At 42.3% G+C, this 7,165-nt stretch overlaps 1 non-coding gene across 1 annotated transcript; it reads left to right on the top strand.

Moving 5' to 3' along the window:
• Positions 1-6,657: 6,657 nt before the first annotated feature.
• Positions 6,658-6,764, top strand: LOC120252645. Its single transcript, XR_005534102.1, has one exon. It is a non-coding gene; the product is annotated as a small nucleolar RNA R71 (small nucleolar RNA).
• The last annotated feature ends 401 nt before the right edge of the window (positions 6,765-7,165 follow it).

Below are 7,165 nucleotides of genomic sequence, written 5' to 3'. Positions count from 1 at the left end.
GGCTCCACAACCGTGCATGCACACAAGTGACACAAATACACATATATTAGCACTAAAATCTGATAAAAGTAATGCTCATCATAAAAAAAGAATACTTCGTATTACTAATACACAAGCACTTATCAAATCCCTCCACACTTAAGCTTTTGCTTGTCCTAAAGTAAAAATAAAACATTGAAGCATAGAAGAAGAAAATATTGAAAGTGCTTGGCCTTAGGTTCACCAAAGCATGCAAGGAGAGTATTCTACATGTAAGGGATCTATCAACAATAAATATGAAAAATCAGTGCTCTAGCTAAAAACTCGGATGAAAAACGACAACAAACCCGAAATCATGTAAGTGTGTACAAACTCACTCAAGTCAACCCAATATATACTCCTCAATGTTCTAAGAATAAGGGACTTATTTATCTACAAAACAACACAAAACAAAGAGATGGTAGTAGCTTCATACTATAAGGTAGCCCTTTCCGAAGCGGCCGCTAAGGTGGCTTTCACACTTGTGAGGTGGTAGCTCTTTCTACTAGGGTGTAAGCTTTCACTTATCACATGAGATACCTCTTTCTCTCATTAGGGCATAACTAGTATCTCACTTATGAGAGTAGCTTCCTACTTCATAGGTGGTAGCTCTTTCCACCTCAAATGCACAACTAAAACAAGTATTTTTCTCTTTTCATTTTTTTAATTTTTTCTTTTTTCAGCAAAATTAACACAAGAAAACAAAACTAACTAGCCCCTTAAACATCAAACTTGAGTTTCCAAAAGGGTTTAATGAACGAGTAGTGCAAAAATTGTCAATTGGGAAAAAATTCCTAGAAATTCAAGTAAAACTTAGAGCATGAGAACATTCAATGTTAAAAATTCTCCTAAACTTAAGAATACAATAATTACAACTAAGTTGAACCGCCATTGGCTACGTGAGCATGTATTTTCAATCAAAACTTGTGTAATGTGAACTCCCCCCCCCCAACCCAACACTTAAGATGTACATTGCCCTCAATGTAAGTAAGTAAGCACAATTGTATATAAATCAATCAAAAGCATATGTGGAAGTGGGCAATTGAAACTGATAAGTGCTTGTGTATTAGTAATCCGAAGTATCACTTTCTTACGATGAGCATTACTTTTATCAGATTTTAGCGCTAATACATTTGTATTTGTGAACTTTAGTGCATGATGGGTTGTGGATACAAATAATGAAAGAAAGAAGCCAAAGTAAATTGTGATTGGACTATGTTGACGAAGTCTTGGAGTGAACAAATGTGAAGACACGAGATGTGATCGAAGATACGTGAATGTGTGTCAACCTCCATGCCCTCAAATAATTACATGGTTTAAAGTGTGACAACACCCCTTGCGTGTGACCCGCAAGTGCACGAGTTTGTCGAAGTAATAAATCACAAGTGAGTGGGGTATCTTATCCATAGGGAATAAGGAATAGAAACACCAAGATTGCTACTTAACTAAGTGGAGATGAAATATTGATAATGTGGATAAAGATTGATGTAAACAAACTAAAGAAACTAAGAAAGAGAGGCACAATAAAATAAGAGGAAAGGCAATTGATAAAAGTAGTGTACTCGGATATTGTTCCTCCTAGGATTATTGCTTCAAGTGCAAAACCAGCTATTATGCTTCCTAACTAATGCTTAATGAGTCATGGACATCCTTAAACACACGGTCCCAAACCTATGGTCAATCGTAACTAACACTACATTATGCCCCGACAGAGAAATCAACCAGTCTCAGCACCTCACGGTGTGTAAAGTTGAAAGAAGCTCTCGAGATTCCAAGTGATAAATCCTATTCCTATATGTAGATCTAACCCTTTGGTCTAGGCGAAAGACCCATAGTCACAAGTAAGGCCTAGGTGTTAAAGTCACTTCAGCGCTTCACTCTGTTGCTCATGCAACTAATCCCTAGCGGAGTTCATCACTTAACCCTTCACTCTATTGTGACCGCAAAGAACTTTTGGAACGTGGAGGTAGGATAAATCACACCGGAGAGGAAAGTGGATGCTCCGCTACCTCTCGACTCACCCTCTCGACCCTCTCCAGTCTTGCTTTGTCAAACCCTCATGCTGTTTCACTCACTCACAAAGATTACTAAGATAAGCTCTCAACCCTAGTGTCACTGACACGTCCGCATATGCGTGTACACCGCAAGTGCAAGGGTGTCGAAGTAATAATCCCTAGATGAGTGGGTATCTATCCACAGAGAGTAGGGAATAAAGACACTTAAATTGCTTCTTAACTAATGTGGAAGATAAATAGTGATATGTGTGATAAGATTCAATTGTCAAGAATAAAAACATCAAGAAAGAGAGCACAAGTAAAGGAGAAAGTAAGGCATTCGATAAAGATGGGGTACCCGGATATTGTTCCGCCTAGGGCAATCATTTCAAGTGCAAGAAACCTCTATTATGCTTCCTAATTAATGCAATAGTGAGTCATGGAAATCCTTCATTGTATAGTCCCAAATCTAAGGTCAACCATGCCTTACTCTATACATGTCTCGGAGGAGAAATCGAACAATCTCAACACCTCGCACTCATATAGAATTGCAATGAGCTCTAGGGATTTCAAATGATAAACCCTATTCCTATGTATAGACTTAACCCTTTGGTCCAGGTGAAAGATCTCTAGCCACAATTAAGACCTAGATGCTAAAATCACTTCAACACTTCACTCAGTTACACTTGCAACTAAGCCCCAGCGGAAGGTCATTCCTTAGTACATTCACTCTACTATGGTCACAAAGAACTCTTGGAACGTGGAGTTAGGATAGATCACACCGGAGAGGAAAGCGGAAGGTCATTCCTTAGCACATTTACTCTACTATGGAGCCAGATATAATCAATGAAATTGAATGTAAAAACAAAGCATCCATAGAAAACCCCGTCATTAGTCGTGGCGATGGTCTTGTGGAGAGTCGCCTAATCATCGCAAGAGTCCCTTTGTCTGTCCTAGGATACACCTCACCGGATCGGTGCCGACGAAAGCTCTCCCACTAACCTTCTTCCAAACGGCGCCCGATGTAAGAGCCAAAGAACCTTTCCAAAGCCCTAGCCAATACCTCTCAAAACCCTAGCCGCTGCAATCTCTTAAGTTGGGGAAAGGATGGAGAAAAGAATGCTGATATTTGGCTGAAATTGGCTTTTAAATAGCTGGAATTGAGAATCCACACACCCGTGTGGGTTCCCTTGTGGATTTTTCACATGAGCGTGAACCCATGTGGATTCTCTGTTTACTTGTTTTCTTGGCAGGCTGTGAACAGTGCTGGTACAGTATTCTTGCTACAGTACCCTGCTACAGTCCGTCCCAAAATACTCCCGAATCCATGCTTTCATCGAGGTAACGCAAACAGGCACACGTTTACATCGTGGATCGCTTTGCTTCTTCAATAACGGACATGTTGGTGGAGATCTTATTTTATATGCACAAGTTGGAATGCTTGAATGTGACTGCCCTTGTGCCCCTCCAAATAGCTATACTAACTTGAATACGAGGAGATTGGCAAACATTCCCGCATCTCAAACCTGACCTATGACTTCGCGTTTGAACCTTAGCAAGATTTCCTCTAAATTGGGAGTGGTGCGCAGATATGGGCCTGGAGGTTACATTTTAGCCACTACCACCACTGAGAGCACCGGTGGTGGTAGGGATGCAGCAGAGGGTTCCACACAACTCAAGATTCTCAATCCAATAAAAACCAGGATTTGTGAAGAAAAGAGGATAAGAAGGGTTACCGATAAAATAAATGATAGTATTCTGAAAATCGGCATGAAATGTGGGAAAAAAATCCTCCAAAACAATGGTAAAGGGCTAAAAAGTTGATCAAGAGTGGTTTTCGGGTGATTGGAGATGAAGAAAAAGAGAATCCACAAATATTTTTAAAGAAAAACTCGCGTCTCTTGGAATTCTGCGCATCCACACGGGCGTGTGGAAATTACACACGGCCGTGTACTCCCATAGGAAAGCCTCATAGGGGCAGGTGCACGCCCCTGTGTGCTCTCAAGAAAACACTCACTGTCTCTGAACACAAATACACAGTCATGTGAGAAATACCTACGCCCATGCGCCCGACAAATAGGGGTAGCCACACGCCCCTGTGGCTACTCTGGACATCCGAGAAAACTTGCTAAGTGTTTTGCACGCCCGTGTGGAAATTCCACACGGGCGTGGGCATTCACAAGCCCAACTCACAGGGGAAAGTGCATGCCCCTATGTCTTCTCGGGATGGGAGAGCTCCTCTGCAGAGATTCGCACAGGTATATGGAAATTACCCACGCCCGTCCGATTTTCACAAGGTCGCCCACAGGGCCTGTGTGCTTTCCGGAAAGTCTGCCAATCTCTGTAGGACTTCACACGCCCGTGCAGAAATTACCCACGGGCATGTGAGGATCGCATGGTCATTCACATGGCCGACTCCACGCCCCTGTGCCTTCTCTGGATGAGCTAGCAATACAAAACCATGGGCATGTGTTAATTCCATACGCCCGTGTGTTTTCTCTAGATCCTTAGAAAACTTTGCAGACTCTGCAGAAAATTCCTGAACATGCTTACACACTCAGAGCCTATCCCAATATGCAATTTATACCAGTGAAAAATATGAGAAATAGCTCAAACAACCAAAACTTTGCCAAATTCACATGAAAACACACGATGAACTTGAAAACCCACAATAAAATCGCAGAACAAGTATATAAAAATCAAGACACCAACACCCAACACTTTATTCATGCAAACACTAAACTGACAAATTAAGAAAACAGTAAACACTTGGGTTGCCTCCCAAGAAGGGCTTGTTTAACGTCACTTAGCTTGACGTACCTTGTCTTACCTCACGGGGGCTCATAGATGAAAGTTACCCTCTTACCATGGCTTGGAAAAATGATGAGCAAAATCTCTTGAAGGTAGAGGTTGAATTGTCAGGCTTGAGACCACCTTGAAATGATTCACCGAGTTTGTTCAGTTTATGCACGTCTCCAAGATCCCTAGGGACGATGGTACTTCTTCCGTCGAACCAAGCATCATGATTTCTTCATTGTCCTCCTCTTGGTCGAACAAGCCTTCGTATGGATCTGGATTGAACATCTCCTGCATGTATTCATCAACAATCTCATCAGTAGCGTCTAGAAAGTAAAAGTATCATCGAAATCAAGAGAATGCCACATGGTTTCAGCAAGAGGATATGTGAGCTTGTCATCTCCAACTCTCAAAGTTAGCTCTCCGCCGTCCATGTCAATCAATGCCTTGGAAGTCCGCAAAAATGGCCTCCCAAGTATCAAGAGTACATCCGCATCCTCATCGTCGTCTAGCACTATGAAGTCAACCGGAAAAATGTACTTGTCGACCTTAACAAGCACGTCCTAAATAATGCCTCTCGGATGTCTCATCGTTCGGTCCGCTAGTTGCAAAGTCATCCGAGTAGGTCTAGGCTCGCCCAAGCCTAGATTTTGAAAAAAGGTGTATGGCATGACGTTAATGCTAGCCTCTGAATCCGCCAATACCATTTCTTCACATAAATTGCCGATATTACACGGAATAATGAAGCTTCCCGGGTCTTTCTTCTTGTTTGGCATGTTCTTTTGCAGTACCGCCGAGCAAGACTCATCTACGATCACTGAACCACTCTCCTCCAACTTCATATTGCTGGTCAACAAGTCCTTCAAGAATTTGGCATACTTAGGCATTTGGGCCAATGCCTCAATAAAAGGAATATTGATGTGGAGTTGCTTAAACAAACTCAGGAACATCTTGTACTATTCATCCCCTTGGGCATTCTTCAATCAAGAGGGATAAGGGATCCTTGGCGTGAAAGGTGGAGGTGCCACCTCCTTCTCTTTGCTTGTTCCCACTTCAACCTCTATAACCTCATGTGCGTGTTCATTTAGCTTCTCACTCAGAAGCCTACGGCTGACCTCACGACCACTTCTCAAAGTGATCGCCTTCACATGCTCTCTAGGGTTGGTCTTGGTATTGCTCGGCAAACTTCCATGTGGCCTTTCTACAATCTGCCCCACTTGATTTTCAAGATTATGTAAGGAGGCGGTATGGTTGCCAAGTGTAGCCTCAAATGATTCAAACCTTGTATTTGACTATTGCACAAACCTAGTTAAGGCTTTTTCCAAATCGGTTATTTGGGTCTCCAAACCTGAAACCCTGTTTTCCACATTTGGGGCTTATTGTTGGAAACCCGGTGGCCCATGAGAAATTGGAATGATTCTTCCAACCCGTATTATAAGTGTTGCTATATGGGTTCCCTTGAGCCCTCATGCTATTACCTAAAAAATCCACGTTCTCAACCGAAGATGAATCACCAATAGATATCGGGCAATTGGAGGGAGCATGTCCTCCACAACACCCAGTGCATAATCACAGCTGCTACTCTGTTCAAAGTTAGAACATCTAACTTCTTACTCAATGATTCCACTTTAGCCGCCAACGAAGTCACTGCATCTATCTCATGGAGACCGGCCACCTTTTCTTCTACTTGGCATTCCATTGGTAGCTGTTTAACCACATTTCTTCAATTAATTAACGGGCCTCACCGGGGGTCTTGTTACCTAAGGCACCTCCTGCTGCCGCATCCAAGAGTTGTCTTGTACTTCAATTCAGACCATTGTAAAAGGTCTGAACAATCATCCACTCCGAGAATCTTTATTGCAGGCACTTTCTCAGGAGCTCCTTGAACCTTTCCCATGTCTCAAATAGAGACTCCAATTCCAATTGTACAAAGGATGAGATCTCATTCCTAAGCTTTGCAGATTTTCAAGGAGGGAAATAACGGCCAAGAAAAGCTTCTACCATCTCCTCCCATGTTGTAATTGATGCTCTAGGTAATGAGTGTAGCCACTGCTTGTCTCTCCTTTTCAATGAAAATGGGAAGGCCCTCAACTTGATGGCATCATCAGTTACCACATTTATATTTTGCATATCACACACCTCGAGAAAGTTCTCTATATGACTATTTGGATCCTCATCGGCCAAACCATTAAACTGCGCAGAGTGCTGCAATATATGGATGAATGCCGGGTTCATCTCAAAGTTCTGAGCTGTAATCGGGGGACGCAAAATGCTCGATTGTGTCCACAATACTGAAGGTCTGGTATAATCGGATAATGTCCGCTGCTGCTCATTCTATTTTGCCATGTTTTCAATTT

This window comes from Dioscorea cayenensis, chromosome 21, assembly GCF_009730915.1.
Source record: "Dioscorea cayenensis subsp. rotundata cultivar TDr96_F1 chromosome 21, TDr96_F1_v2_PseudoChromosome.rev07_lg8_w22 25.fasta, whole genome shotgun sequence".
In the NCBI taxonomy this organism is placed as follows: Eukaryota; Viridiplantae; Streptophyta; class Magnoliopsida; order Dioscoreales; family Dioscoreaceae; genus Dioscorea; species Dioscorea cayenensis.
Note: the sequence above shows the minus strand (reverse complement) of the source record. Positions and strands in the feature narration are given on the sequence as shown.